The following is a 25444-nucleotide window of genomic DNA, read 5'->3' as shown; positions in this document are numbered from 1 at the left end:
GGAAGATTATTGTGAAGCTTGGAAGTCAATCAGCCAAGACCATGAATATTGCTGGGAGACCCTCAGAACAGCTCCCTTAGCTGGACCACATCATCAATGAAGGTTCAAGACCTCCTCACCAGACTCAGAGATTCGCAGATTTGGTTCTGGCAAATTGTCTCAACTTCTGACTTTTGATTTGTCCTCAAGCCTCTATCCTTGACGTTGATCCTGGTGCACGCTGATCACTGAACACCAGGCCTCGAACTCTGGACTCGATGATGGCACGAACTGAAACATCAGACCTTGAATTCTATTCTCATCAATTCACAAACCGTGGTGGGGTGGGACTTTCTTCACTCTCTACCGGTCCAACATCTGGTATCCAACAATGGATGTCTTACGTCCACATCAGTGGTCTTCAAACGTGGAGTGAAGACTTAAGACTCCAGCCTGACATCAAATTCCCCCATATTTTTATCCCCTAAACCTTAACGTGGCCCCTAACTCCCCTCTCTAACCCCCAAACCATTCTTACAAACCTAGAAAAACACAATTAAAAAACAACAGAGTCTGAGCTGCAGCTCAATGGAGGTCACAGCTGAGTGACATGTTGGAATCTGTCACAAGACACAAGGGACTGTAGGTGCTGTAATGTGCAGTAGTAAACATGGTTGTGGAGGAAGTCAGTGGGTCAGGCTGCCTTGCTGAGTTTCTCTAGCAGTTTGTTTTTTTTAATGCCACTATTGTAAGATCAGGAGCGGAGATGTTCATGCACAATTACACAATATTCAATTGTATTCACAATGATGCAAGGCATGGCTTACGAAAAAAAACGCAGACAACAATCAGGGCATAAGATGCTTCTACTCAGAACACTTCGACTGCAGTGTATAAGGTCAACAAATGTAATGTAGTTACTTGCTTAGGCAACTTTGAAGACATCTGACAAATCTCTCACCTCTCAAGATGGGCACGGGAAGCAAGAGCATGGGTATCAGCTGTTTATCCTGCAAATCACACAGCATCCTGACCAGGAAATACAGTGAAAGCAGTCAGGTAGTAGATAAAGTTATAGAATAAGGAATATGAAATGTAACATCCATCATCAATGACCCCCATCATCCAGGCATTGCTCTCTTCTTGCTGCTACCACCAGGAAGGAGATTGAGGAGCCCCAGGTCCCACACCACCAGGTTCAGGAACAGCTATTACCCTGAAACTATTAGGCTCCTAAACCATCGTGAACACCTTCACTCACCACAAAACCGAACTGATCATGAACACAACCTATGATTCAATTTCAAGGGTTCTCCCACTCATGTTCTCAGACTTGTTTGTTTACTTATTTCCTTATTATTACGTGTTTCTTTTCTGTATTTGCACTGTTCATCTTCTTTTGCACATTAGTTGTTTGTCAGCCTTTTGTACAGGCTTTGATTCTAATGTACTTTGTTCTACTGTGAATGTCTGCAAGCAAGTACCCTGAATCTTACATTTCAGGTTTAGATTTTGGTGACATTTGTGCTTTGATAATAAATTTACTTTGAATTTTGAACATTTTATACTAATCACAAATCAGATCAGACTCAATGTTACAAGACTGCTTTGAAGGCGTCACCTGGGAGGTATTTCGAGCTGAGGACATCTCTGAAAACATGGAGGTGGTCACAAGCTTCATTTGGAAGTGCACTGAAGGTGTCCTTCCCCAAAAGTCGGTCTGAGTCTACCCAAACCAGAAGCCTTGGATAAATATTTCAGTGCGTGTTGCTCTCAGCACAAGGGATAAAGTCTTAACCTCCAGAGACTGACAGGAGCTTGAGAGATGCCACCATGATTTACGCATAGCCATCAAGGTGGCAAAATGGCAACAAAGGGACAAAATCCAGTCACAACTCTGAGACAATGACACATGCAGCGTATGGCAAGGACTGCACACCATTGCGGACTTCAAAAGAAAATGCAGCAGTACAACCAACTTTGCTGCCTCACTTCCGGACGAGTTAAATGTGTTTTTTTTACGTTTGATTTGAGGCTGATAGGATTGAAACCCCGAGGAGGGCGGCCGAAAAGACCTGCACCTTGGTCATCTCCAAGGCTGAGCTACGTAGAACATTCCAACATGTCACAGCCACAACATCCCAGGGCGTGTCCTCAAAGTGTGTGCTGAACAGCTGGCTGGTGTATTTACACAATTTTTAATCTCTCCATCTCCCTGAGTGTAGTGCCTTCTTGTTTTAATTTGTCCATTATTGTCCCTGTACCTAAGAAAAACAAGGTAGCATGACTGAATCATTGGTGCCCTATAACACTCAACTCAAATATAAGCAAATGCTTTGAGGGGCTGGTTAGAAACCACATCTGCAGCATGCTACCACCCACACTGGCCCCCTACAATTCGCCTGCTGACGGAACCGGTCTACTGATGACGCCATAGCCACAGCTACACACCATCCTCACTCACCTGGAGGAGAGGAATGCATATGTTAGAATGCTGTTCCTGGACTACAAGTTCTGCATTCAACACCATAGTTTCCTCTAGACTTGACAGGAAGTTCAGAGACCTCAGCCTGTACCCCGCCTTGTGCAGGTGGATCCTAGACTTTTTATTGAATCGCTGACAGGACGCAAGGATGGGGTCCCTCACTTCTACCCCACAACACAGGTGCCCCCAGGATTCTGTTCTGAGTCCCTTTCCCTACTCCCTTCACACCCACGACTGTACTGCCACACACAGCTCCACTCTGCTGATCAAATTTGCAGATGACACGACTTTGATCGGCCTTATTTCTAGTGGTAATGAGACAGCCTACAGAGGAGAGGTTGACACACTGACACAGGAAAACAACCTCTTCCTCAATGTCCATAAAACAAAAGAGCTGATTGCGGAATGCAGGAGGACCAGAGGCATGCTCAGGTCTGCAGTTGAGAGGGTGAGTAGTTTCAAGTTCCTTGGCATACACTTCACCGATGATCTCACCTGTCTGTACACACCAGCTTTGTGGCAAAAAAAAGCACAATAGCGTCTCTCCCACCTCAGGCAACTGAAGAAGTTTGGCATGGACCCCCAAATCCTCAAGACCTTCTACAGGGGCACCACTGAGAGCATACTGTCTGGCTGTGTCACCGCTTGGTAAATGGAACTGTACCAGCCTTGATCACTGGGCACTGCAGAGTGGTACAGACAGCCCGGCACATCTGTAGATGTGAATTTCCCTCCATTGAGGACACTTACAGCGACAGATGCAGAAAGAAGGCCTGGAAGATCATCAGAGACACCAGTCATCCAAGCCATAAAGTGTTTCAGCTGCTTCTATCTGGCAAATGGTACCACAGCATTAAAGCCAGGACCAACAGGCTATGGGACAGTATCTTTCTACAAACCATTAGACTTTTAATTCACATGTCTGTACATTACAATGGAGTCATAAAGCAAAGATTTTTAGGCCCTCACATTGTGGGATGGATGTAAGATATAAATAAATTCTAATCTATTTAACAAGTCAGCAATCAGTATTACACTTCAGTGAAAGCTGCAAATCTAAGAGCTGACCACTGACAGTTAAGCACTAATCAAACAAAATACCCAGGTCATTAGCTGCACAAAGCATCTCCCACATGCTTTACCTCTACCATCTCAAGAGTTGTAGACACATGAGAATAACTACTATCTGCAGTCTCCTCCATTTATCCCAAATGGGACATATATTGTCACATTTTCTTATCCAATCTTAAAACTAAACCTCCACCATTACCCCCGCTTCCTATTACAAAGTAAACTTTGAATTGAATTTGTCAACTTTCCTTTGATCCTATGGCATTGAACGTTATTGGAACAATATCTCATGTGGGATCTCATCAAAGGCCTTACTGAAATCCAGGGAGATTTGTCAACTACACTGATCTCATCAGTACATTTTATTAACCCCTTAAGACTGAGATATTGAACAACTTCAACCATCAGAATGATGAGAATGTTTATCATTTAGCTGATCATTAGATATGCTTAAGGTTGAGGCAGGATTTTTAGATTGCAGGGGCACCAAGGATTATGGAATCAGATAGCAACATTGAGTCGAGAACGAAGATGAGGTCAGCCATCAAATTTTACTGAATCCTAGTGTTGTGGAACATTATAATACTACTGCAAACTTAAAACTGTTGGTGCTAATGACCTATGCGAAAACCCCTCTGCAATTTTCAGTGAAGCTATTTTAATAGCAATGCTGGAAGCATTCACACCAAACCATCGCCTTACAAGTAATGACCTGCCTGTCTGTTACAATTCTGTGCGACGCCTTTGGCACCCCCACAGGTGGAGCACAGCCACAAGCCACCTGGACATGATCGGATGGCTCAGCCCGCTCCCGGATCGACTTCCTCTTCCTCTCAGAGTCCCTGCGGTCAGATCCACTGATGTCACGCCTTCTTCTTCTTCTCTGACCACTGCCTTCTGCGAGCCACCTGTCACTTACGGGAGGACCGGAACGCAGGCAGGGGGACATGGAAGCTGAACGTAAAGCTGCTGACCCCAGAGAACATCGAGGAACTAAAGAGGGAGTACACAGGTTGGAGAACCTTGAAAGCCTTCTTTGGTTCCCCTGTTCACTGATGGGAAGCCACCAAGAGAACATCAAGAGGTCCTTCATGCGCAAGGGGATCCAGAAAGCAAGGCAGGAGCAGAGGGAACTGTGTAAACTCCAGACAGAGTTGCAGCAACTTCTCCTTCTGCAGTCGAAGGGGGAGGATGTCAGGGAGGAATTGCGAGAGGTGAAGAGCCGGCAAGCCCAGCACCTCGCCGCCAAATCCTCCAAGATTCTGGAGAGTCTGGAATCAGCCACTGACCCTGGACGAGCTGACAGGCTCCATCCATTCTTTTGAGTCGAGTAGGACTCCCGGAAGTGACAGCTTACCGGCTGAGTTGTACTCGGCTCTGTGGAACTGGATGGGCCCAGACCTGCTGGAAGTGTACAATGCTATGCTTCTGGCCGGCAGTATGTCTGAGTCCATGAGGAAGGGCATCATCACCCTCATCTACAAGCAGAAGGGGGAAAGGGAGGACATTAGAAATTGGAGGCCCATCTCTCTCCTGAATGTGGATTACAAGATCCTGTCCACGGCTATCGCCAACAGGGTCAAATCTGCTCTGGGACAGGTGATCCTCCTGGACGAAACCTGTGCTGTACCGGGCAGGAAGATCTCAGACAGCCTCGCGCTGCTGAGGGACACCATCGCCTATATGCAGGACACGGGGGTGAACGCCTGCCTGGTCAGCTTGGACCAGGAGAAAGCCTTTGACAGGATATCGCACATGTACATGGTGAACGTGCTCTCTAAAATGGGATTTGGGGAGGGAATCCGGAATTGGATCAGACTGCTCTACACAGACATCCGTAGTGCAGTCCAGGTCAACGGGTGGGACACAGACAGCTTTCCCATCAGGTCTGGAGTCAGGCAGGGCTGTCCCCTCTCCCCTGTCTTGTTTGTGTGCTGCATTGACCCCTTTGCTGAAACCATCAGGAGGGATGAGCGCATAAGAGGGGTGACGCTGCCAGGCAGTGGAGGGACCCAAGTGAAAAACCTCCCTGTACATGGACGACGTCACCGTCTTCTGCTCTGATATGAGGTCAGTTCGCAGGTTGATTGGCATCTGTGAACAGTTTGAGCTAGCGTTAGGGGCCAAGGTCAACTGCGCGAAGAGCAAAGCCATGCTCTTCGGCAACTGGCCCGACCGATCCAGTGTCCCCTTCACCACCAGGTCTGATCACGTGAAGGTGTTGGGGATCTGGTTCGGAGGGGCCAAGGCGTGCAACAAGAACTGGCAGGAGTGGACTGCCAAGGTGAAACCAACACTGAGACTGTGGAGGGGGCACTCCCTGTCAACAACAGGCAAGAACCTGGTCATCAGGTGTGAGGTGCTCTCAGTGCTGCTGTACTTGGCGCAGGTGTGACCCGTCCACCACTCCTACAGCTCGGAAATCACCCGAGCTGTCTTCAGATTCGTCTGGGGATCCAAGATGGAGCGGGTCAGATGGACCATCATGCACAAGTCCCTGGACAATGGGGGCAAGAACGTCCCCAATGTCACCCTCACCCTGATGGCCAGCTTCGTGTGTGGCTGCATCAGGTTGTGTGTAGAACCCAGGTGTGTGGGCACCAAGTATCACTATGTGCCCAGGTTCTACCTGTCGCCTTGGCTACGAAGGATGGGTCTGGCCCCACTCCTGCGCAACGCCCCAGTCAGCTGGTCGTTGCCGCCATACTTGTCCTCTGTGGAAAAGTTCTTCCAGGAGAACGCCTTTGACCACAGGGTCATCAAGCAGTGGTCAGGACGTAATGTCCTGCAGGCACTGCAGGAGAAGGACGTGATGGACACAGTGGGGTGGTTCCCTGAGCAGACCGTCCATTTCATCTGGCAAAATGCCTCATCGCCAGACCTCACCAACAGGCACCAGGACCTTTCCTGGCTGGCGCTGAGAGGGGCCCTCCCCGACAGATCCCTCCTGTACGCCCGGGACGTCGTCTCCACACCCTGCTGCCTATGGGAGAACTGCAGTGAGGAGGAGTCTGTGACCCATCTCTTTGCACACTGTCAGTTTGCAGAGAGCGTGTGGAGGAGGATGGATGGGCTGGTGTCACGTTTCACCCCCAGCAGCTGCGAAACAGAGGACTCTCTGATCTACCGGCTGTTCCCGGGGATGCACACTGAGACCAACATCCGGTGTTGCTGGCAGATCATCAACTCGGTGAAAGATGCTCTTTGGTCGGCCCGAATCTTGATGATCTACCAGCACATGGAGATGTCCGTGGCAGAATGCTGCTGACTGGGACATTCTCGGCTGCAGGAGTACGTGCTGAGGGACACACTGAAACTTGGTGCAGCCACTGCAAGGGCCCGGTGGGGAAGGACCACAGATTAGGGTTCTTCTCCTGTGGGAGTGGGAGGGGTCGGGTAGCGGGGAGTATACACCTCAACAATGATGTGGTAAGGTGAACCAATGGAGTGCCACATGGGTGGCCAAAAGTATGGATATGTACAGACCATAATGGGAACATATGTAAAGGATGGAAAGTTATTGAATGGTTTATTGTATATAATTTTATTTTTGAATAAAGTATATTTTGAAATTTAAAAAAATCCATTCAGTGGTACAAGAAACCCTCACTCTTATGCCAAACTTAAAATCATTAAAGGTTTGAAAGTCAATGAAAAAAATTAATCTGTCTTTCTCATTGCTCTATATTCAATTACAAACGTACTTATGGGTTTGCAGCTCAGTTGCATTCAAGCTACGAACTGAAGAGAATCATGATGAGAAATTCTTCAATTCTTCATAACAGTCTATCTCACTGATTTAACGTTTGATGATACCACTTGACTGATAATATTGTGATGAAGTTCTTTGTACTGATACAAGTATTACCTTTCTACCTCTAACACTCAACACCCATGTAGTCAATGTACATGGAGCAAAGGTATTGAAAATAATGAAAACTCACATTTTTTTCCCCACTATGTATTAATGTGATCATCTGATTAGAAAAAATTACAGCTGTATTCTTATAACCTATATAAGATCCCATGGGATCTACTACCCATAAATTTCAAACACAGAGAAGTACACTCATGTCTTCTTCCATCACCACCCCAGCAGCATGTGTGTTGTTGCGTATTAAATATATTAGATGAATATCTGAACATTTCCAAGTGACAATTTAACTCTTTGTGACCTTGCAGTGTACAAGGTGTCTGCACAAGTTAGACACTAGAAGTTTGTTAAATGTTTGCTAGAAGTTGTTGGATTCTTTCTGGCCTCGGGCACAATGGCATCAGTTTGTCTGTCGATGAACATGAGTTGTTTGAATGAAAGAAACCATGCTGAGTTAGTGGCATGAGAATGAAAAAAAGAGATCAAATAGTTTGTCTGTCTCTGTGTGTCTCACTTCGCTTGTGGATTGAACCCATATTTATTGGGGCACCTTTCCTTCACCTAGACAGAGGGATTGCCATCAGTGCCTAGGGCAGACCCAGGGGGAATTCACAAGTCAGAATTCAGAGTTCCCCAACAATAGCGACCATCAAGACCCCCGACGACAGCAGCAATCAAGTGGAGATGAAGAATCATGAGCCCTGAAATCTTTGTAAATTACTACAAAGTATTTAGTGTAGTTTATTTGTGCTTTCTCTTTTATGATAATAAATTAGATTTAAGTTACATTGTTGTGCTTGTGCGCTTGTTACCACATTTCCTGGACACTCAAATTGCTTGGATGTGATCAACCCAGCCCATTACGCTTTGGTGCTGTGAGCAGGATCCAGCAACACATAGTGACGGACAAGCTATTTGAGTGATATCATAGCTGAGACTTATCAGGTCCCTGGATGGACAGATGTATGGTTTTGGATCACTGGCTAATGTTCTGTGTAAAAAGGAGTCCTCCCAGATGTTGGGAGAAGGAATTTGCTGAATTGTCTGATGTTAAGCTTCCATGTGCATTGTCACAATGCTTTAGCATAAAGCTTTTTCCTCTAAGAGGGTTTCTCTGCTTCTAGTAGGGTACTTTTCTACCCTGGAAGATTCTCACTGTCCAACCTACCTATACCTCTCAATATTGTATGCTTCTGCCAGAGAAAGCAACGCCAATCTCTCTTTATAGCTCGTTCAGGCAGGGGATCCAGTCAAACCTCTTCTGAACCCTCACCAAATTTACTGTAGGATGCTTGAATGTTTGTATTTAAGTGTACAGAGATCATATTTCTTTCAGCAACACAGAAGAAAAGCAATGCAGATCTTGTGAAACCTATCAAGAAACAAAAATCATGCTGGGCTTGTCCTCACCTAATAACTGAAGGTTGTTTGAAGGGTTCCACTTTAAAAAGGGAGTGGCGCAGTGTAAAATGTTTTATTTGTGCACTCTAGACAGACCTCATCTTTCTTCCTGTCATGGTAAATTATTTCAGGACTTCAGCTTGACCAGATAAATCGAAGAAAATTAACTACCTCTACCTCCATATTTTGTTAATAGCTTAATAATCAAAGCTATTTTTCTCTTTATGTCAATAATGTTTAGAAAGTAACTAAGTTTGCATGATTCCATATCTACTAATTTTCGAATGACTAATTAAACTGGAAAATTTAACTAAGATGTTTGATGATTGGATATGATTAAATATAAAAGTTATATATGCTGAAGTAGGAGAAAAGTGCTACCTTTCAAGATCTAGTGTGTAGGTAGCAAATATAATTTTTTTTTGTTTGTATACAGGGTACAGTGCATGCCTGGGCTTTATTTCAACACAGACGCCTTAGCACCACAATATAGCAAACAGGTCACCAATTGCTACATCCTGTGGAAAAGATTCAATATTTAAGATAAAATCCCTCATTTTGTATAATTGCAGTTTTGAATAATAAAGCTTAAGTATGGAATATTATTTTCCTTTGTTATTGATGAAGTCAAAACTAATGTCAGGCTTCTTAATACTTGATTGCCAAAACAATCAATATTGTCCAATTAGACATGAAAAACAATTTCCATGTGTATGAGATGTTTAACAGAAAAAAAAAACCAACCTTTCTAAGTGAAAGGTAGGACAAAATATTCATTATTTATGTGATAGACTGGTAAGTTTAGTCACCAGCTTAAGCACAAGATTGATTTTCGGAAGGCTTGTGTGTGTGGAATAGGAGATTGAGGAGATTCCAGAGAGCACAATTAAAGTGGCTGATTCAATGGTATGGCTACCTACAAGGTGGAGCAAGGCTCCTGATTATTGTGTGGTCGCACTTCTAAATGTCTGAATGGACACTGGGGTGGGGGGTGGAGGGTGGGGGGTAGGGGAAGGCAATGTGTCAGGATACATTAAGTAAAAATCAATTGATGAGATTCAGGAAAGAGGAGAACAGGCACAGATGAAGTAGTTTCCATAAAAACCCCTTTTGCATATTCCAAAAAGCTCATGTTACAATATTTACAATACAGTACCAACTTCAACAGCAAAACACTGCTTATAGTTTTGAGAGGCACACATCACAAGCTCACACTGACCTTGCATTAATAGTGGAAGGTCAGGTGACTCGTCTGAGTGCTACTGGTACCACGTAACCCAGTACTACCTGTCGCATGGTCGGGTGGTTGGCGACTAAACCGGCTCCCCCACCAGGCTTGCCTGCTGAGGAGGGTGGCTAGACACCCTGCAGGATGAAAAACAAGACCTGCCAAAGGGCGGATGAACCCTCTCGTAGGGTCAATGGCCATCTAGCAAACACGTACCGTGAAGCGCGGAAAGGGCATCCCTTGCATCGAAGCTTGGTCTGGCCATTCACTGCAACAGAACTTTCCCCAGCCCTCTTGGACCCCACCATACCGCTGGATCCGGGAGGGGATGTAGAGAGAGTGGGTCTGGACCTGTGCAACCCCCTACTTGCCTAAAATCCACTCACGCACACGCTGTTCCTTTCTGAGGAGTGGGGGAGGGGGGGAGACACAGAGAGACAGAGACAGAGACAGAGAGATAGATAGATAGATAGATAGACAGATAGATAGACAGATAGATAGATATGTGGATTGCCTCAGACTCAACACCTCTCTTTGTAACTGGAGCCTTGACTTCCTGACCAACAGAACACCATCAGTAAGAATAGGCAGCAACACCTCTACCACAATTGCTCTACACACTCCCAAATGTGTCACCAGATTCTGCTCATACTTGATTTACAAGTTTGCAGATGATGCCACCATTGTAGGTTATATATCAAATAACGGTAAGTTGGAGTACCAGGAGGAGGTAGCGAGCCGAGTAACATGGTGTCATGACAATAACCTTTCCCTCAAAACAAAAGAACAGGTCAGTGATGCCACAGCCAAGAAATCTCACCAATGCATCTACTTCCTCTGGAGGATAAAGAAATTTGGCATGACCCCTTCAACTCTCATCAATATTTATTAATGCATCATAGAAAGCATCCTATCTGGATGCATCATTGCTTGACAGCTGCTCTGCTCATGACTACAAGAAACCGCAGCGTTGTGGACATAGATCAGCACATCACAGAAACCAGCCTCATATCCATGGACTGTCGATACCTCACTACCTCAGTAAAGCAGCCAGCATAATCAAAGACTCTACCCACCCCAGATATTCTCTCTCCTTCCTTCCCATTGGGTAAGAGATACAAAAGTTCAGAATCAGAAGCAGATTTAATATCATTGGCATACGTCACGAAATGTTTTAACTTTATATTAGTTGTTAACTATAAATAAGTATAGAGAAGAAAAAAAATAAAACTAAATAGTTAAGTTAAAATAAGTAGTGCAAAAATCAGAAATAAAAAGTAGTGAGCTAGTGTTTATAGGTTCAATGTCCATTTAGAAATAGAATAGTACAGCACAGTACAGGCCCTTCAGCCCACAATGTTGTGCCGACCCTCAAACCCTGCCTCCCATATAAGCCCCCAGCAGATTCCTCCATATACTGTCTAGTAGTCTCTTAAATTTCACTAGTGTATCTGCCTCCACCACTGACTCAGGCAGTGCATTCCACGCGCCAACCACTCTCTGAGTAAAAAATCAAAGGGCAGAGGGGAAGAAACTATTCCTGAATCGCTGAGTGTGTGCCTTCAGGCATCTGTACCTCCTTCCTGATGGTAACAATGAGAAAAGAGTACGTCCTGGGCAGTGGGAGTTTGCAAGCATATACCAAAGTTCAAAATTCAAAGCAAATTCTTTGCAAACTCTTAACGAAGTAGAGTTGCTGCTGTGCTGTCTTCGTAATTGCACTTATGTGCTGGGTAGAGTCCACTGAAATATTAACACTGAGGAATTTACAATTGCTGACCCCCTCCACCTCTGATCCTCCAGTGATGAGGAAAACCAACAAGCACCTGCGGAGATGGTTGGGAGATCCCCCAAGCTTCTCTTCAGTGGGCCTCTACATTCGTTCTGGGCAACTATGGAGGAATCCCCTGTCATCTGTTGTGGAGGAATTCAAGGTGGCAAGATGCAGAGCCTTATTAAGCTTGAGAGATTCCAGTGATGTCCTGGTAAAGCAAGCAGGTGTTACAACCAGATCTGGGCACAAGTGGGCAGCCAACGCAGCTGTGGAGGAAGCAGTGTGTTCTCTGAAGCTGCGAGATATCATCGGCAACCCTTGCATTGGGCAGCAAGGCCTCAGCTCAGTTCACTTCCAGAAGTGGGGAAACGCAAGTGTAAGGAACAGGCAAGACATGATACAGGCAGAAGTACGGATCCGTGAGGAAGAGAAGCGGATTTCAAAGGCAGTGGAACAAGGGTCCCAGGGTGCCTGGACAAAATGGGATCTGCCTAAGCGCAAGATCTCATGGGCAGAGTATGGAGACTGGAGCCCTTCTGTATTTCCTTCCTCTTGCGATCTGTGTATGACACCCTTCCTTCAATATTACATCTGTACACATGGGGGATGAGAGAGGACCCGAACTGTAAGCTCTGTGGTCAAAAGGGGACACTGGCTCATATACTGTCCGGATGCAAAACAGCTCTAACTCAAGGACGGTATAGGTGGCACCATGATAAGGTGCTTCTGGCTCTTGTTGACACACTAGAGCAGGAGAGATGCAAGAAGAGGACGGCTGGCACAGATTTGAGGAAGGCCATCACCTTCATCAAAGAGGGAGCGAGGCCTTTCGTAACCAAACAACCAAAGCCCAATCTGCTGCTAACGGCCAGGTCCTGGGAGATGTGGGTTGATGTGGGAAGGAGGTGCAGTTCCTGGATGTGGTGCACACAGCCCTACGCCTGGACATTGTACCGTGGTCAACTGAAGACAAGAAAATAATTCTGGTTGAGCTGACTGTGCCATGGGAGGAGCGATAGGAAGAGGCTCACGAGAGAAAGGTCTTGAAGTAGCAGCCCTTAGTGCAGGTGTGTAAAGACAAGGGATGGCAGGCATGGTTTTTCCCTGTGGAGATCGGCTGCAGAGGTTTCCCAGCCAAATCAGCATGGCGGTTGTTGTCAGATCTGGGCCTGGACGAAAGGAGCAAAAAACAAGCAGCTGGTAGAATAGGGGAAGAGGCAGAACGAGCCTCTTGTTGGATTTGGAGTAGGTGAGAGGAGGGAAGCTGGAAGCCAGGAACAGATGGGCAGTGATTTGGCCACCACTGCCGGCCCACCAACTGGAGAGTGTCGTGATTAAGGGTTGAAACACTCGGTGAAGGTTGGGAACCACCTGATAACATCTGCTCCTGGCCGAAGGCTACGGTTACCTTATAAGATAAATGGAGAATGCACTCTAACAGGTGTATGCAACAAGGAAGGAATTTACAATTGCTGACCCTCTCTACCTTTGATCCTCCAATGATGGGTGGCTCATGGACCTCTGCTTTCCTTCTGCGGAAGTCAATAACCAGCTCATTGGTCTTGCTGACACTGAGTAAGAGGTTGTTGTTATGGCACCACTCAGCCAGATTTTCAGACTCCCTCCTACATGTTGATTCATCACCACCTTTGACAGTGGTGTCATCAACAAACTTGAAGGCGGCATTGGAGCTGTGCTTAACCTCACAGTCGTAAGTGCAAAGCAAGTAGAGCAGGGGGCTAAGCACACAGCCTTGTCATACACCCGTGCTGATGAAGATTTTGGGGGAGATGTTATCAATTCGAACTGACTGGGGCCTGCCAGTGAGGAAATCCAGGATTCAATTGTATAAGGAGGTATTGAGTTGAAGCCAAAGTCTTGAAGCCTATTGATTAGTTTTGAGGGGATGATAGCATTGAATGCCAAGCAGTCATTGATATAGAGCATTCTGTTGTATGCACTTTTCCTGTCCAGGTATTCCAGGATTGAGTGAGCAGTCAATGAAAGGGCATGTGCTGTAGACCTGTTGCGCTGATAGGCAAATTGAAGTCGATCCAAGTTGCTTCTCAGACAGGAGTTGAAAGGTTTTGTCACCAACCTCTCAATACATTTCATCACTGTGGATGTAAGTGTTAGTCATTGATGCAAGTCACCACATTCTTCTTAGGCACCACTACAATGAAACCTGCTTGAAGCAGGTGAGAACCCTCAGACTGCAGAAGTGAGAGGTTAAAGAGAATAACTCCAGCCAGTTGATCAGCACAGATCTTTAATCAGCTCAAGGATAGCTTCAACTCTATTGTTGTAAGACTATGAAAGGCTCCATCATGGGCACTAGTCTCACCAGCATCCAGGACACCTTCAAAAAGCGATGTCTCAAAAAGGCAGCATCCGTTATTGAGGACCTCAGGACATGCTACCATCAAGGAGGTGGTGCAGGAGCATGAAGACACACTGAACATTTCAGTTACAGCTCCTCCTCCTCCACCATCTGATTTCTGAATTGGCAATGAACCCATGAACACCACCTCACTATTTTCCTTCACTTTTTTTGCACCACTTACTTAATTTAATTGTCCTTTATAATATATATATATATATATATATACACACACATATACATACACACACATACACACTTCCATTGTAACTTATAGTTTTCATTATGTATTGTAATGTACAGCTGTGCAAGTCAATAAATTTCACAACACTTCCCAATGATATTAAACCTAATTCTGATTTCCTGGAACTGCAAGATGGACTCTTTCCTTTTTAAATCTTTTTATTGAATAAGTATACAAAAAGGTAAGCCATATAGACACTAATACACTGTTAGAATATAATAAAATTACAGAAGATATTAATACAAAAAAAATACTACAAACAATGTAATTTAAACATAACATACCAAGGTAACATAATAGTATACTAATTTATATATATATCAATAGAGAAAAGGAAAAAAAAACCCCAAAAAAAACCCCACCGTGCAACTAACTAAAAGCAAAGCAAAGCAATGGGCTAACTTGAAACCAAACAGAGTTAAAAAACTTAAAATCACGTCCTCAATCCTGACCTCCATTAAAAACAGTAAAAAAAAACAAGAAGGGTATATATTACATTAAATGAAAATATTGAATAAAAGATCTCCAAGTCTGTTCAAATTTAAATGAGGAGTCATAAAGATTGCTTCTAATTTTCTCCAAGTTCAAGCATAATATCGTCTGAGAAAACCAAAAAAAGGTGGTTGGAGCATTAAACTGTTGTATGCACTGAATATTGAATATTCAGTGCATACAACAGCTTAATGTTCAATACAAGTATTGAATATAGATATCTCTCCTCACCCTATTACTGCTATCTTTGGACTACCTAAAATTTCCAGTAATCTTTCCCCTTCAGCCCGTAGAATGATTGCATTTCTTACTTTAATGGCGAAAAGATGTATCTCACAACATTGGAAAGATGGACTCTTGACCTCACATTCTACCTCTTAGTAATCTTGCACCTTACTATCCACCTTCACTGCACTTTCCCTGTATTGTAATAATTTATTCTTATCTCCTGATCTTGTTTCATCTTTTAATACCTCAACACACCACTGTAATGAATTGATCTGTGTGGATGGCGAGCGAGGCTTCACTGTACCCGAGTGTAAGTGACAATAATAAACCAACTTACCGAGCCAACAGATTTTATAAACCACCAACACACCTGGTCCATTAGCCACCAAATGCCCCATGAGTGGAAAAGCCTGCAGTTTCGTAATTAGCCTCATCAACTACTTTAAATGCATAACACAGCTGTGGAAGTAATTTTGAACCCAAGGAAAAGAAGACAAGGAAAAAAGGGAAGAAATAATCATCCTTCAACTGGCCCATTATTTTCACTGACACTTTAAATTCCAGTTTGATGCTTTTTGATTGAATCTATACACTTAAACCCTGACACAACTCTTAATTCTAAATTTTTTTTCAAAGATGAAGTCAGATTGTCAAATTGCCACAGCAGGATTATAGTTGGATATTTGCAATTTACAGTAGCAGTACTTTAGTGATTAACCTTTTCCACTAAAACAAATGAGGTGATTTCTTGCTATAACTTGTACCAAATATAAAGCAGATCAACTTTCATGAGATTTCCAGTGAGCAATGAAGAAAATACAGCTTTGCCCCACGTTCATCTTTTAGTTATTCTGTTTATTTCTCACGATTACTTTTCCATTACCATTGCCCGTCCTCTAGACATTTAATACTGAGACAATTCTTTGTTCTGCAGTGTATTACCACATTACTGCGATTTGTTCTCATGAGACCATAGTTTTAAATACAATGTTACCCATTTAGTATTTGCCCACAAAACAATGATTCATTATAGCATTATAGATCTAAGTCCAAAACACTCACAGATATGACTACCCTATACTTTCAAGAGAAGTGCCACTCGGTTTGTGTGCCAAGTCTGCTGTGCTGCCCGAACTGAAAATAACCCTGTCCTCCTTGGCACTGTGCTGGAAAATTTATTACAAATGAAGTGCTCAAAGCCTGTGGTAGAGACTTAGCCTATGAGACCTGGTGTTGGGCAGGCTTCAGCAAGTGGCACCAAAGAGTTGGGCTCAGGTTTTCACCCTGGCCTGGATAGCAAATGCAGACCATTGCTGGGGTCTGAGAGCACCTGCTCCATGTATTCTAAGACCATTGCAGATCATGCAGTCTCTCTCACTGCCTCCTGTTGGACATGATGGATGCTGCTGCTTTGCTCCGTGCCTCTCAGCAACCCATAGATTTCTAGGTCAAAATTCAGTTTATTCTCATATGCACAAGTACTGTGTGAATAAATGCAAAGAAAAACTTGTTTGCAGCAGTATTACAGGCACATAGCAGCATTCACAAAAAATAAACACAAATTATACACAATTTTTACATAAAAGAACCTAATTAGAACCAAAAAAAAACTTAAGTCCATTTCAGTGAAACACCAAAGTAATGGTATAGTGTTGCTGAACTGCAGTGATTAGGGTTCTACTGGTTGTTTCGTCAACCAAGTGATTGAAGTGAAGTGGATGATATTGAACATGGTGGTGTGGGATATTAGGTTTTAAGGTAGGGGCTCCCAACCTTTTTTATGCCATGGACCAGTAACATTAAGGATGGGGTCTGTGGACCTCACGTTGGGAGCCCTTGCTTTAAGGTAATATGTTCAACCTGCAGTCCATCTGCTGGATTCACACGTGTTTCTGCCACAGCACCTACATCGGCAGGGAGAACAGAGACTTAGTCACTTTTCTGGCACCAAACGCAATCCAACTCAGTTAGAAGGTGCCAAAGGTTATCTTCTCACCATTTACTGGAATGCCCTGTGACCTTATTCCCACTTATCTACAGGTATTTATTTCATTACAACTCTAGAATGAACTTGTGTTACATATTTACTAACCTTATTTGAAATTTTATTATTGCCATTCAATCTTTTGTTTAACTAGCACAATAATTAGCTTAAAGTCCATTAAAAATCATAATGCCATCCTAATGGATTCCCATCATCTTATTGAAGAGAGTTCCATACAATATTCTGTGCAGCCAGCTTGCTTCTAATCAGCAGCGTACAACATAGAGTAGGACCAAAGTATACAACTGCACTTCAGTGAATTTTGTATTGAAATTGACAAACGTTGGAGATTACAGTAGACAGCAGAAAGTGCTGCCCAAAATCTTTACTTACAAATATACTGGAAAATAATAAAAACAAGAAATAAGGAAATTCTTCTATTTCAATATTTATGTCCTTCATAATGTTTCAAGACACATTACAAACAACAAATTACTTTTTTTTAGTGTTGTTAGAGCTTTTAGGAAATATGGATGTAAATTTGCCACTAGGAAGTTTCCCCAAAAACAAATTGCCAATGACCAAACACAAAATAATCTGCAGGTGCTGGGGTCAAAGCAACACTCACAACACACTGGAGGAACTCAGCAGGTCAGGCAGCAGCTGTGGAAAAGATCGGTCGACGTTTCGGTCTTGACGAAGGGTTCCGGCCCGAAACGTCGACCGATCTTTTCCACGGATGCTCCCCGACCTGCTGAGTTCCTCCAGCGTGTTGCCAATGACCAATCTGTTTTAATAATATAGATAGATAAATAAATACCAACCACAGCAGTAAGAATAACTCCTCTGCTCTTCTTCAAATATTGTTAAGGATCTTTCACATACAACTGGGTGCCCATGGTATCACAGAAGTTAACTCTAGTATCCTCTGTAAGGAGTCTCTGTATGGAATGTGTGTGTTTTCCCCAGGTCCTCTGGTTTCCTCCACAGTCCAAAGATCAATTGGGCATGTTAAATTATGCTGTGATTAGGTTAAGGTTAGACTGGGGTGGCATGACTTGAAAGGCCAGAAGGGCCCACTCTGCGTTGGATTTCTAAATAAATAAATGAGGTCCTTGAAATGTTTATGCACAAAGCCAAAAATATTAGTGTTCTGACATTGAACATAACATAAATGCAAAGGCATTTTGTGCATTTTCTTAGTGTCATAGCCTTAGTTGGAATCCATTTACGGATGCTTACTCTTTAATGAGATTTTCCTGTTGACTAGCCCTCTTTCTCTTAAGTGAAATCTGCCCAAAAAACAGCAGTGCAGTTCCTCAAATCAGCAAGATCTTCAACAAGCTAGGTCTGAAAAGTGACAAGTACCTGTTCACTCACAGAGAAATCAGCTTTTATTAATATTAAAAAAAACTTTGTTCAAGAGTTCATAATACCAATCCTATATTGATAAGCTCACTGATAGATAATACTCAATGCATTCACAGCTTGCTCTATACACTGCTTACGTAGAACACAAACCTTCTTTTGCATCTTCAAATATTAGCCTCTTTGCACCTTCAAACTCCTTACTGCAATCACAACTGTCTTCCAATGCCTATTCATCTAGCTTCACACTCCTCTGTGGATACACTGGTGGTGTATCCTAGGCACTCAATAGACTATGCTCTGCGAGCCATATGAGGCTCAGCATCCAACAGCTTGTCTACTCAGTCTTTAAGGGAGGCCACACAGTTGTACATATTTTTGAAAAACCGATCTCTACACAAAGTCTTCACAAGGCATTCTCAATAACATTCGTGACCTTTAAAACCTCAAGTGCAATCCCACACATGTGCCTGAACAACTTTCACTGTGGAAGTCAGGGTCACCCTCACTCTCTGCTTCCCAACCTCAGTTTTACTTCAACCTGCGTATACTGCATGCTGATTTCTACCTGTTTGCTCTTCTCTATTGTATTAGAAAAGTAATTGGTAGTCTCACAATACTAGACCAATACTTTCCCTTCATTCTACAGGAAGCAGCAGGTAAATCAGTTGTGTACAGACCAAGCAGATGCCTTTATTAAAGTACCTTGGTCTGCATGCTTGAGTGTTTGGACTCCCAGACCAAGACCACTACAGGTGTCCCCCACTTTTCGAACGTTCGCTTTACGAAACCTCACTGTTACGAAAGACCTACATTAGTACACTATTTTCGCTAACAGAAGGTGTTTTCACTGTTAGGAAAAAAATCAGCGCGCGATAAAAGGCAGCGCATGCCCCGAGCAGCCGCTCTCCCCCGGATTCAGAACGGCACTGCTTTAACACGTTGCATTGAGCAGCTGTTTGCAAGATGAGTTCTGAGGTATTGGAAAAGCCTGAAAGAGCTCGTAAGGGTGTTACACTTAGCGTAAAACCAGACATAATTAAGCGTTTTGATCGTGGTGAACGAAGTAAGGACAAAGCGAGTTTGGCTTGTGGAAGTTGACGAAGAAGATGTTGAAGAGGTTTTGGCATCCTATGACCAAGAACTGATAGATGAAGAGCTGATGCAACTGGAAGAGGGAAGGATAACAATCGAAACCGAATGCAGTAGCGAAATGAACATGAAGCAACTGTGTGAGATTTTCGCTGCAATGATAAAGTACGACTTTAATTTTGAAAGGGTACGTAGGTTTAGGGGATATTTGCAAGATGGTTTGAGTCCTTACAAAGAACTGTATGATAGAAAAATGCGCGAGGCTCAGCAGCCAAGCAAGCCTTCCACATCAGCCACAGCAGACGATGAACCTCGACCTTCAACATCGAGGCAGGCAGTCATAGGAGAAGATGAGCTCCCTGCTCTAATGGAAACAGACGACGAGATGACACCCCAGTGTCCCACCACCCCAACCCTTGGGCCACAGACAGATACTGTACCGATTCGTGGAGAATGCAGTTGTAGCCGGGCGGCACACAGCACATCTTTAAGAAAAAAGCTGAAATAAACATGCTAATTGATTAGGTGCTGTCCCAGACGTAAATGTCGGCCCAAATCAGAGGCGAAGCAATCAGCATTGATCTGGGCTGACAATTACGTGTCCGGCGGCACCCAATTAATTAACATGTTTATTTTGGCTTTTTTCTTAAAGATGTGCTGTGTGCCTTCCGGCTACCGCTGGATCCCTGCATGTTTAGCGGCAATGTATCGATCGGCGGCCTGGAGGGTGGGGGCCACTGCACCACCCAAACTCCGACAAGTCTAACACACCATCATCAGTGTGCTCTGCGCCGTCTTCCCAATTCCAGTAAGTGATACTACACTGTACATACAATATTTCTACTTTATATAGGCTGTGTATTTATCATATTATTCCTGCTTTTACTATATGTTACTGTTATTTTAGGTTTTGTGTTACTTGGCATGATTTGGTAGGTTATTTTTGGGTCTGCGAACGCTCACAAAATTTTCCCATATAAATAAATGGTAATTGCTTCTTCGCTTTACGACATTTCGGCTTACGAACTGTTTCACAGGAACGCTCTACCTTCAGATGGGCAGGGGAAACCTGTATAACAAATTAGCATTTTGCAGGCCCATGCTAATTGAGATGCCAGTGTAGTTGCCTTTAAATAAAAATTACACAGATATAAAAATAGTCCTCTATTTAGACATTTTAATTCAATTTGTTGACTATTAATTTTATTAAAAGATTCAGACCAGAGAAAGCATTTGGTAAACATCCTATAGTTCACTACTGAAACAAAACTTTATTTCAACATTACAACAACTTTGTCCTCAATAGTAAATAAGCCTTTAAATACACAATAAAAGCTCATGAACCTTGACCTGTAAAGACTCAAGTCAAATGCTCCAACATGACTAACTCATATAATCGTAAAGCACTGATATTTAAAATTGTTATTGTGCTCACGTAACTTATTGTTACAGGAATAGGTTATTTCACTCCCTCGGTATTAAAACTATAAGATAAGGCAGGATAGATGGAATGATTATGAACAATTTGAATTCTTTCCAGGTCTGCTTCACTTAGACTTTGTGCTAGGTACACAGATATATGCAAACTTGGATGTCTGGTTTTCCACTACCTCAGCCAAATTGAGTGCCAGAGCTGGCTTTTCACATTGATGGGCCAGTGGGGATGATGCAGGGAACTGAAGAAATGGAAACATTTTACTTGAAGGGCTCAATGTTACAATAGCACTCTTCCAATTTATACAACATCAGGCCGTAGTAAGGGACCCACTAACCTTAATTATAGGGCACAGTGTAGAGGACGACTGCCCTTCCACGAGCTCTGATCATGTTGCAATTACTCACATCTCTGCAATATTTCTGGGGAAGCAGAAAAAAAATCCTTTATTTAATCATCATTTTTTTATTTTAGAATCAATTAAAAGTCTTTAAGATCCTGGTGGATAGAAATGGATGCCTATCTTATTGTGCCTATGGCATTAACATTGAGATATGTGATAACAAGCATTGAAGAACTTTTGAGCCAAAAATCTCCGACATAACAATCAGAATGTCTTCACCTGATTACTTTTCAAATCAAATCTTAAAATCCTTCTGGCTCCAATTTACTTTGTTTTGCTCTGATAACAACAAAAGAAAAAGGAGTCAATCAGCAACTTCAGCCTACTTTTCCTTACAGTAATGTCTAATACCTTGATATCCTTGATTTTCAATCTGCCCACATCCATGTTAAGTATATTTAATGACTTAACATCCAGAAATCACTGTAGTGGATAATTCCCAAAGAATTGCCACATTCAAGGAAAAAAATCCTCACAGTAACCTTAAAGTTCTTATTCTGAAACAATGCCTGCTAGATTTGGATATTCTCACTGGAGGAAACATCCCTTCTGAATTCCTCATGCCAATCCTGCTCAGAATTTTTATGTTTCAATATCATCTGTAATTTTTCTCTACTCCTTTCAGTGTAGTCCCAGTCTGTTCAACTTTTCTTAATACATAATAACCCCTTCATTACATTGAGCTGGTCACTTCTCTGACTGCCTTCAACACCAGAAAAATATCCTTAAATATGAAAACTGCAACTGTCACCAGCATCTTTGTAAAGTTGCAACAAATCTTTCCTACCTTTATACTTAGTACACAAAATATTCTACAGATGCTACAAATTGAGAGCAACACACAAAATGCTGGAGAAACTCAGTAGTTCAAGCAGCATCTATAGAGGAGAATAAAACGATGAATTGTCAGGTTGAGCCTGTCATCAGGACTGGAAAGGAAGGTGGAAGAAGCCTTCTTCATTAAGCTGACTTCTTCCTTCTTCCTTTCCAGTTCTGATGAAGGGTCTTGTCCTGAAACCTTGACTTTTTCAGAAACAGAATCAGATTTAATATCTCTGGGATATGTTGTAAAATTTATTGACTTTGCGGCAGCAGTACAATGCAATACATGATAATATACAAAAAAAAACTGTGAATCACAGTAAGTATAATACATGCCCTTTTTCGCTGCCACTGTTACTATGTGATCCTGAATCTCCGGAGGGAAAGGCCCCGGATCTTCAGCTTTGCTTGTTGCTTGGCGGCCGGGACGGGGTCGAAGTGCTCGGCAGAGATGGTGCTCGGTGTCGAAGGGCTGGTCGGAGGCTCGAAGTTTTCGGATGGACTCAGAGTCGGCTGGGGTCGGGTATCGGGAGTCGATCGGAACTTTGAGACTTTATTTTTAACCGTTCCCATGGTCTGTTCTTTATCAAATTATGGTATTGCTCTGCACTGCTGTAACTATATGTTATAATTAAGTGGTCTTGTCAGTGTTAGTCTTTGGTTTGTCCTGTTTTTTTGTGATATCACTCTGGAGGAACATTGTATCATTTCTTAATGCATGCATGCATTTCTAAATGACAATAAATGAGGACTGAGTGTCCTCATAATCTAATCTAATAATCTAATCTAACATACACCCATATATATATCAAACAGTTAAATTAAGTAATGCCAAAACAGAAATAAAAAAGTAGAGAGTTAGTGTTCTTCGTTTCAATATCCATTCAGAAATTGGATTGCAGGGGAGAAGAAGCTGTTCCTGAATTGCAGAATGTGTGCCTTTAGGCTTCTGTACCTCCTTCCAGACAGTGACAATGAGAAGAGAGTCCTGGGTGCTGGGAGTCCCTAACGATGGACACCACCCTTTTAAGGCATCACTTCTCGAAGATGTTTTGGATGTTATGGAGGCCGGTACCCATGAAGAAGCTAACACACTTTCCAACACTCTGCAGCTTACTTCGATCCTGTGCAGTAGCCCAATCCACCAATACCAGATGGTGATGCAGTCAGAGTACTCTCCACGGTACGTCTATATTAATTTGAGTGTTTTGTCCCTGTTTGTACCTAGTGCTTCTTGCAATAAAGTCCAATTGCTTTTCTAATTACTTGCTACACCTACCTGCCAACTACTGCTACTGGTAGATGAATTGTCAGATCTGTTTCATCCTTTATCCTATATCTTCATAACTTATACCACCTTTGTCTCCAGATAATACATGTGATGGTCATTTCTGTCAATCCTAGATGCATTTGTCATTGTTAATTGGTAAGGATGAGGTCACAAAGGTTTGAGAAAGTGTATTGGGTCATGCAAATTTTGAATATGGGGCATAGGTACAAGGCATCTATTCTACTTTACCCCTTTGACAAAGACTTTCAGTGTGGTATCACAAACACATTCACTCTGTTTCCTCACATTTTATGACTGCATGAAGTCATTTAATGTCTCATGCCTGCTTCTTCATTTAATAAGATCATGTCTGATCTTCTGACTTAGCGCAACTCTCCAACACTGAAGCCATATCTCGATTCTCTTAATACCAAAAAGAAACTATAAATCTCTTTTTAAAAAATTAAATACATCACCAGAGTTCCCACAGCACTATTGGTTAAAGAATTTCGCAGCAAGTATTGAAAGGAAGCTCTCCAAGTATGCAGGACTGGTCAGCAACTGTCAGCAGGCTGGATGGAGAGCGAGGTGTCTCCCAGTGGAGGTTGGTTGTAGGGTATTTGCAGCCCGTTCTTTAGTTAGGGCCTCGAGGGAGAGAGGAAGAGGAGAGCCATCTGCAGTACCACCGATGCAGCAGAGAGGGCCTCAAGATGGCCGTGGCTCAAAAGAGGGCAGCCATGGAGTCATAAGTAACTAGCCAGCTGGACACAAGCTGGGGTCTGATCAGCCCCGGCTGGGTCACCTGGAGGAGGTTGTATGATGTTGAAAGACCCGAAACACCCGATGATTCCAGGAACATCACTGAAGATGTGTCCAGAAGCATCAGTAGATGTATGTCTGTGGAATTCTCTGCCACAGGAAACAGTTGAGGCCAATTCATTGGCTATATTTAAGAGGGAGTTAGATATGGCCCTTGTGGCTAAAGGGATCAGGGGGTATGGGGGGAAGGCTGGTACAGGGTACTGAGTTGGATGATCAGCCATGATCATACTGAATGGCGGTGCAGGCTCGAAGGGCCGAATGGCCGACTCCTGCACCTATTTTCTATGTTTCTATGTACACAGCTTCCATTATGTGCAATAACCAATGACATTGTTATGACTGAACAGAGTAATTCAGAAGACTTCGAAGCTTACTGATAGCCTTTATTCAACACGACAAGTAGACATTTTCTTGAAGCTCCTCTCAGCAAAGTCTCTCTGAACTTAAAAGTGCATCAAATATTTTAAATACTAATGTGAACGAACTTTCAATACAATTCCAATAGCTTCAATATTTTGTATTTCATAAATCATCCCACTGAATTACATATTACTACTAGTTTATTGTTGTCACATGTACCAAAATGTAGTGAAAAGCTTTTGTCTGTGTGCCATTCAGGCAGATCATTACATTCAAGTACATTGAGGCAGTAAGATAGAAAACAAAATGCAAAATAAAAAGTGTTACGGATTCAGAGAAACTTCAGTGTTGGTAGAGAACCAGCAAAGGATCTCAGCACAAAACAATGACGGTTTATTTCCCTCCATAGATGCTGCCTGTTACTTAACTAGTGTTGCCTGGTTTGATGTAGACCAATCACCATACTCCCATTGTCTTACATTTGGCTGATGTATACCAGAGTGTGCCGTGAAAAATTCACCTTTTTGTAGCCTAGTGCTCTGCAGCCATCACTATTTATTTACAAGTTACTCTTTTAATTTCAAATTGAAGCCAGAAAAGAACAAAAGAGGGGAATAAGGAAAGCCAGGAGCAGCCATGAAAAGTCCTAGGCAAGTAGGATTAAGGTGCATCCCCAGACATTCTAAGGTGTGTGTGCACACAGATCTTCTGCTACTGGCAGACAAAGTAATT

The 25444-nt window shown here is 43.0% G+C and overlaps 1 long non-coding RNA gene across 1 annotated transcript in view; it reads right to left on the bottom strand.

Annotated features, from left to right (window-relative positions):
* The window catches only part of LOC134349234 (uncharacterized), a 129554-nt gene that overhangs the window by 59790 nt on the left and 44320 nt on the right, over positions 1–25444 (bottom strand). The window contains exon 2 of the long non-coding RNA XR_010018615.1: positions 21373–21457. This is a non-coding gene — a long non-coding RNA (uncharacterized LOC134349234). The remainder of the gene's footprint in view (positions 1–21372; positions 21458–25444) is intronic.

The sequence above is a fragment of the Mobula hypostoma genome, chromosome 7, assembly GCF_963921235.1.
Source record: "Mobula hypostoma chromosome 7, sMobHyp1.1, whole genome shotgun sequence".
NCBI lineage: Eukaryota > Metazoa > Chordata > Chondrichthyes > Myliobatiformes > Myliobatidae > Mobula > Mobula hypostoma.
Note: the sequence above shows the minus strand (reverse complement) of the source record. Positions and strands in the feature narration are given on the sequence as shown.